Raw genomic sequence first — 8,928 nt, forward strand, 5'->3', positions numbered from 1 at the left:
ACAGGTGTTGAGCTCAGAGGTCACAGAAAGGTCGTTGGACAGCAGCTTCCAAACGACATCAGAACAGATACAGATACAGATACAGATAACAGATAACAGATTCAGATCCGCACCAAAATTTGGCATATGAACAGACAAGAGATCGAGTGTGATAAAGTACACCCTCGTCTCAATCAAAATAACCAGATAGTTCAGTAATTCATACCACAGATTGCATGTACAGAAACCGAGTTAAACAACAAGTGAGGGGGAGTGGTACACTCACCGGTGTCAGTACAGATACCTCAAAAGTTTTTGCCCAAAAGAGAGCTTTAATCACCAAGAAACCCTAAAATAATCAAAGTAAACCAATTGACGGTTTCATATCCAAAATCGAGTAAACGGAATGCACAAGTGAGACTCGACTACACGTCGTATGCCTCGCCAAATAATTATTAATGCAAGGGTACAAAACATGATTTTTGGGAACGAAAGGTAACATGAAGACCTAGGCTCAAACAACCCAAAAGCCCTTCATTTCTACCAAAAGGCAATTCAAACTTAAAGGAACCAAACGGCCTAGAAAATTGGACAGCACTTCCCCTAAATTTGCTTACTTTTCCAGCCGTCATGGCTTCATTATTTTCCACAACCAGTCCCAAAGTCACACATAAAATAAGTTCATTCAATAGCCGTTCAGTAAGCTCCAAGTAGTACAAGTACAATGCAAGCTAGGGAAAAGTCCGGAAATGAAAGTCAAGCCCTAAGATATTCAAATAAGCACGATAAGACTCGGTTACAAGTCATAAACCAATTCCAAATACCACCAAAATAGGGTTCCATAAGCATACATAAGCATTAGAGGAAACCAGAAAAATCCGGAAATGGAGTTAAGCGTTAACCCGAAAAAAATAGTTTTTGACATTATTTTGCGGTTTTGGTACCAATGGCACTACGATTATCGGATGAAGGTGCAAGACCCACCGTTTCGAAGCTAAGAGATTGGGATACAATATTGAAGAAGGCAACTCTATCCAGTTTCAAGTGTAACCAGGTCAAAAATGCAAGATACTACACCAGAACCGGAAAAACAGATTCACAGAACGCATTCTGGTTCAAACATCATAAGTCAGCCTACCGAAGTCCAAATCCAGAAATTCCAAAGCCATCCGAAAGCTAAGATACAAGGATACATTTCACCAGAAGGCCTCAACAACTAATTCCGAAGTATTCCCAACCAAAATAACCAATTACAGACGCAATTCTCAAATTCGGGTAAAACCAGGACAGCAAGGGTAATTCCATCTTTTCTCAAGCTACGCTACTCCGATTGACCTAAAATTTTGCGGACATCACCAAAATATCATTCCCTACATGTTTCATGTTTTAACCCAAGGCCAGTTCGGCCTCTAACTATGAGCTACAAGACCGGGCAGAATGTAATTCAAGGAACCCTAGCTTTCCAATTTTTCTTCCAAAACAGAAATTGCTTGCAATTAACCACTTTTTCCACCTTCTAACTTCCTTAAATATCATTTCCAATCATCATACATGAACACATAATCATATTCATATGAAAACAGAAAAATCCCCAATAATTACAAAACTTCACCAATTCAACCAAAAATCAAGATATAATCCATAAAAGTGCATCTTATACTACCACCAATCATGAATTAAGCATCATTAAAGGGAGGAGAGGGGTCCTTCACAACTTACCTTAGCAACACAAGAGAGAGAGCAACTAGTCACCTTAGCTTTCCAAACAACTCCACAAAACACCTCAAGACCACTTAGCAAAGAGATTTTATGGAATGATTTGGAGTTGTATTGGTTGGATTTGAAGATTGGAGCAAGATTATGAAGTAGGAAATTGGAAGATTTTTTTCCTTCTTTGAGCAAGAGAATTCGGCCAAGTGAAGCTTGAAATGAAGAGATTTTTGGTCAATTTTAATTAAATGGTAAAGTTATGAATAGTAGTCAAACTCAAGACTTAATCTTATGGTGACACTTGTCACCCTATTTAATGCATCTCTATCTCTTTGTTTCCTCTCACACCAATCCAAAATAGTACCCTCTAATTATCTCTTAACACCCGGTAAATTAATTCCAGTATCCAAAACTTAACCTAGTTGGCCGAATTTTTCCGAACTTTTCGCCCTAGTGGGTCCCACGTCCGGTATACGCTCTTAATTTCTCAAAAACTAACCGATACAAGAAAAATCATTTAAAACCTATATTTACTCATAAAATTTATTTTTAAAATTTTTGAATAAAGAAAATGTGGAAAAACGTGCAATTAAAAGAAATTAAAACCTAGAAATTAAGAAAAGTACGGGTCCTCACACTCTCTCCCACTTAAAGAAATTTCGTCCTCGAAATTTTCTATGAGCGGAATCTATCAAATCTCAAGTAACCAGTAGCCTGTACCTTTTACGTCCTCGGAAGAAACGAGACTCTTCATTCCAGTCCCTTCTCTAGTTGACGGTCCAGGGTCGGTCTGGGTTGGCTGCTGGGTTCCTTTCTTTTCGTGCAATAAACCCGGGCAATTAGCAACCCGATGCTTAGCGCTCCCACAGCGCAGACATCTCCTCCCCTTTCTCCAACAATCCACTTCAATATGATTAGATTTCTTACAATAACCATAAATTGTCACATCACCCGCTCCACGACCTTTCTTAGCAAATGGTCTACCTCACTTATCCTGTTCTGGCTTCTGACTCTCAAGAAATGCGCTCCTTTTCTTTGCATGGAAGGTCTTCACTTGTGGCCTTGTAATTTTTGTCCTTTGAGTTTTCTCTGGAACCCCCATAGAAGTAGTGCTTTGTGCCATTGCTAAGGTCTCCTCAGAAATCCCTTCGTATTTCCTTTTTAGCTCTAAATTCTTGTGCAAGAGCTCAATTTTCTCTGTGTACTCGTGCTTCCATCGCCCTTCCTAGTATGCGGCTAGTTTCTTTTGGACTTCTATTTCGTCTCGAAGAACCGCGATTTTCTTATACATCTCAACCCAATGCGCCATCTCACAGAATTACTGGAACTCAGATGGTAGCCTGTCGAGCAAAACAATGGGTCATAATAAATTCTTGAATACAAGTGGCACTCTCGATCCATGTTTTGTTCAGCTGTTGTTTCCTCCCTCTCTTCTCTTGACTCTTGGCCTTGTTCCACAGCTATGACCATATTCGCAACTACGTCTTCCTTCCATATATCTATATATATAGTTTTTCCCTTCCCTCTCTCGTTTCTTTCCAAAAGGGGTACTTTAATGAATGAATGCAGTAAATTGACTAAAATAACAAAAATCCAACATACCAATTACACAAATAACATATCGTACCTAACACACCATATCAAAAGACGGATAAGCAAGTACACAAATACATATCAAGTTGGACAGATAACCATGTACACGAACACATATACTAACATCAGGTGGTAGTAATATACGGGCGAACCAAAAGGAAAAGGTGAAGTCGTCCCAGTATCAGCCCGTCTGGCCTCTCCCGTCACTTACTATCCAAACTAGATGTCCATTGACCTCTTGTGCTCATTCTAGTCGGACATAGCCTGTTCAAGTTTCCAAAATGAAATCTCCAAGTACTTAACGCCGCCTCAATTTTAGAGTACTCGGGCACAAGAATCCCATCTAAGATAATTCACAACTCGAGCCGGCCGGTCCCAAGAGTAAATCATCCGTATATAAGATTCCTACCCGACATACATACCTAACTTCCTCAAGTCCCATGATAATGATCCTTACACTTATGACATGCACAGTTCATAGCTTACGCTCAAAAGAGCACTTACACCTTTTGACGCATTCACGCAAGCAGGGCCATAACACCACACGGCCCAAGCTCTCTCCGCGCAGAGACCACGCGAAGTGGCTCTGATACCAACTGTGACAGCCCCACCTCCCCCTAAGACGAACCAAAGGGTTCGGCGGGCCGCCTGCCCAGCTCTCGCCAGGACTCAGTCGAGCCGATACAAGAAATCGAAAACGTTCAGGGAGGTAATAGCGCGCTCAAACGATTCAAAGGCGCCAAATGGCAAAACGAAAATCAACACCAAAATGAATAGTGGTTGCCACATCACCACCCAGCCAGGAGCCCAACGAATACAGATATGGCCATATGACTCGGGAAAACATTTTCAATCCAAATAGGATACATTAACAGAGTAAATAGTTTTATCCACATACGTTTGTAATTTACGGAACAAAAGAAGATAATTAGATCAAAATACATTTAGGGTTTTCTACTATCGAGGAGCTTTACAAAAATATAATATAACTAGCTCGACTCGTGCGTCAAAACATCTTAGCCCCAAAAGTGGTTCCCTGTAAGGAAAACAAAGATAACGGGAAAGGGGTGAGCTTACGCTCAGTGAGGTACCAAAAATAATAGCAAATAAGAAACATAGAACTTCATATTCAATTAATCACATATGTGCATCAAATAAAGAAGTGAACAAACACCATGGACAGAAAGGATACGGGTGGCTCTCAGGAGCCAAATTCCCATTTGCTTCACCGAAACTTGATCGAAATAACAGTTGACACTCCGTCAACGTTCCAGAAGTAACCAATACCGTAGACTCCACTTTCTTCAACTCCTTCCACCTCACATACCCCCACCGGGCCCGAAATCCAATCAGATCAGAAATGGTAATACTCGAGTATACTGGAATCAAGGGTCTCAATACCCAAAGATCCCAAAACAGACTGCCGTGGTTCGTTATCTAATCGACCAGGCCCTTGCCGGCCCGACTCGAGTAACTGGCCACAGGTGTTGAGCTCAGAGGTCACAGAAAGGTCGTTGGACAGCAGCTTCCAAACGACATCAGAACAGATACAGATACAGATACAGATAACAGATAACAGATTCAGATCCGCACCAAAATTTGGCATATGAACAGACAAGAGATCGAGTGTGATAAAGTACACCCTCGTCTCAATCAAAATAACCAGATAGTTCAGTAATTCATACCACAGATTGCATGTACAGAAACCGAGTTAAACAACAAGTGAGGGGGAGTGGTACACTCACCGGTGTCAGTACAGATACCTCAAAAGTTTTTGCCCAAAAGAGAGTTTTAATCACCAAGAAACCCTAAAATAATCAAAGTAAACCAATTGACGGTTTCATATCCAAAATCGAGTAAACGGAATGCACAAGTGAGACTCGACTACACGTCGTATGCCTCGCCAAATAATTATTAATGCAAGGGTACAAAACATGATTTTTGGGAACGAAAGGTAACATGAAGACCTAGGCTCAAACAACCCAAAAGCCCTTCATTTCTACCAAAAGGCAATTCAAACTTAAAGGAACCAAACGGCCTAGAAAATTGGACAGCACTTCCCCTAAATTTGCTTACTTTTCCAGCCGTCATGGCTTCATTATTTTCCACAACCAGTCCCAAAGTCACACATAAAATAAGTTCATTCAATAGCCGTTCAGTAAGCTCCAAGTAGTACAAGTACAATGCAAGCTAGGGAAAAGTCCGGAAATGAAAGTCAAGCCCTAAGATATTCAAATAAGCACGATAAGACTCGGTTACAAGTCATAAACCAATTCCAAATACCACCAAAACAGGGTTCCATAAGCATACATAAGCATTAGAGGAAACCAGAAAAATCCGGAAATGGAGTTAAGCGTTAACCCGAAAAAAATAGTTTTTGACATTATTTTGCGGTTTTGGTACCAATGGCACTACGATTATCGGATGAAGGTGAAAGACCCACCGTTTCGAAGCTAAGAGATTGGGATACAATATTGAAGAAGGCAACTCTATCCAGTTTCAAGTGTAACCAGGTCAAAAATGCAAGATACTACACCAGAACCGGAAAAACAGATTCACAGAACGCATTCTGGTTCAAACATCATAAGTCAGCCTACCGAAGTCCAAATCCAGAAATTCCAAAGCCATCCGAAAGCTAAGATACAAGGATACATTTCACCAGAAGGCCTCAACAACTAATTCCGAAGTATTCCCAACCAAAATAACCAATTACAGACGCAATTCTCAAATTCGGGTAAAACCAGGACAGCAAGGGTAATTCCATCTTTTCTCAAGCTACGCTACTCCGATTGACCTAAAATTTTGCGGACATCACCAAAATATCATTCCCTACATGTTTCATGTTTTAACCCAAGGCCAGTTCGGCCTCTAACTATGAGCTACAAGACCGGGCAGAATGTAATTCAAGGAACCCTAGCTTTCCAATTTTTCTTCCAAAACAGAAATTGCTTGCAATTAACCACTTTTTCCACCTTCTAACTTCCTTAAATATCATTTCCAATCATCATACATGAACACATAATCATATTCATATGAAAACAGAAAAATCCCCAATAATTACAAAACTTCACCAATTCAACCAAAAATCAAGATATAATCCATAAAAGTGCATCTTATACTACCACCAATCATGAATTAAGCATCATTAAAGGGAGGAGAGGGGTCCTTCACAACTTACCTTAGCAACACAAGAGAGAGAGCAACTAGTCACCTTAGCTTTCCAAACAACTCCACAAAACACCTCAAGACCACTTAGCAAAGAGATTTTATGGAATGATTTGGAGTTGTATTGGTTGGATTTGAAGATTGGAGCAAGATTATGAAGTAGGAAATTGGAAGATTTTTTTCCTTCTTTGAGCAAGAGAATTCGGCCAAGTGAAGCTTGAAATGAAGAGATTTTTGGTCAATTTTAATTAAATGGTAAAGTTATGAATAGTAGTCAAACTCAAGACTTAATCTTATGGTGACACTTGTCACCCTATTTAATGCATCTCTATCTCTTTGTTTCCTCTCACACCAATCCAAATAGCACCCTCTAATTATCTCTTAACACCGGGTAAATTAATTCCAGTATCCAAAACTTAACCTAGTTGGCCGAATTTTTCCGAACTTTTCGCCCTAGTGGGTCCCACGTCCGGTATACGCTCTTAATTTCTCAAAAACTAACCGATACAAGAAAAATCATTTAAAACCTATATTTACTCATAAAATTTTTTTTAAAAATTTTTGAATAAAGAAAATGTGGAAAAACGTGCAATTAAAAGAAATTAAGAAAAGTACGGGTCCTCACACTCTCTCCCACTTAAAGAAATTTCGTCCTCGAAATTTTCTATGAGCGGAATCTATCAAATCTCAAGTAACCAGTAGCCTGTACCTTTTACGTCCTCGGAAGAAACGAGACTCTTCATTCCAGTCCCTTCTCTAGTTGACGGTCCAGGGTCGGTCTGGGTTGGCTGCTGGGTTCCTTTCTTTTCGTGCAATAAACCCGGGCAATTACCAACCCGATGCTTAGCGCTCCCACAGCGCAGACATCTCCTCCCCTTTCTCCAACAATCCACTTCAATATGATTAGATTTCTTACAATAACCATAAATTGTCACATCACCCGCTCCACGACCTTTCTTAGCAAATGGTCTACCTCACTTATCCTGTTCTGGCTTCTGACTCTCAAGAAATGCGCTCCTTTTCTTTGCATGGAAGGTCTTAACTTGTGGCCTTGTAATTTTTGTCCTTTGAGTTTTCTCTGGAACCCCCATAGAAGTAGTGCTTTGTGCCATTGCTAAGGTCTCCTCAGAAATCCCTTCGTATTTCCTTTTTAGCTCTAAATTCTTGTGCAAGAGCTCAATTTTCTCTGTGTACTCGTGCTTCCATCGCCCTTCCTAGTATGCGGCTAGTTTCTTTTGGACTTCTATTTCGTCTCGAAGAACCGCGATTTTCTTATACATCTCAACCCAATGCGCCATCTCACAGAATTACTGGAACTCAGATGGTAGCCTGTCGAGCAAAACAATGGGTCATAATAAATTCTTGAATACAAGTGGCACTCTCGATCCATGTTTTGTTCAGCTGTTGTTTCCTCCCTCTCTTCTCTTGACTCTTGGCCTTGTTCCACAGCTATGACCATATTCGCAACTACGTCTTCCTTCCATATATCTATATATATAGTTTTTCCCTTCCCTCTCTCGTTTCTTTCCAAAAGGGGTACTTTAATGAATGAATGCAGTAAATTGACTAAAATAACAAAAATCCAACATACCAATTACACAAATAACATATCGTACCTAACACACCATATCAAAAGACGGATAAGCAAGTACACAAATACATATCAAGTTGGACAGATAACCATGTACACGAACACATATACTAACATCAGGTGGTAGTAATATACGGGCGAACCAAAAGGAAAAGGTGAAGTCGTCCCAGTATCAGCCCGTCTGGCCTCTCCCGTCACTTACTATCCAAACTAGATGTCCATTGACCTCTTGTGCTCATTCTAGTCGGACATAGCCTGTTCAAGTTTCCAAAATGAAATCTCCAAGTACTTAACGCCGCCTCAATTTTAGAGTACTCGGGCACAAGAATCCCATCTAAGATAATTCACAACTCGAGCCGGCCGGTCCCAAGAGTAAATCATCCGTATATAAGATTCCTACCCGACATACATACCTAACTTCCTCAAGTCCCATGATAATGATCCTTACACTTATGACATGCACAGTTCATAGCTTACGCTCAAAAGAGCACTTACACCTTTTGACGCATTAACGCAAGCAGGGCCATAACACCACACGGCCCAAGCTCTCTCCGCGCAGAGACCACGCGAAGTGGCTCTGATACCAACTGTGACAGCCCCACCTCCCCCTAAGACGAACCAAAGGGTTCGGCGGGCCGCCTGCCCAGCTCTCGCCAGGACTCAGTCGAGCCGATACAAGAAATCGAAAACGTTCAGGGAGGTAATAGCGCGCTCAAACGATTCAAAGGCGCCAAATGGCAAAACGAAAATCAACACCAAAATGAATAGTGGTTGCCACATCACCACCCAGCCAGGAGCCCAACGAATACAGATATGGCCATATGACTCGGGAAAACATTTTCAATCCAAATAGGATACATTAACAGAGTAAATAGTTTTATCCACATACG

The sequence above is a fragment of the Coffea eugenioides genome, chromosome 5, assembly GCF_003713205.1.
Source record: "Coffea eugenioides isolate CCC68of chromosome 5, Ceug_1.0, whole genome shotgun sequence".
NCBI classification, from domain to species: Eukaryota; Viridiplantae; Streptophyta; class Magnoliopsida; order Gentianales; family Rubiaceae; genus Coffea; species Coffea eugenioides.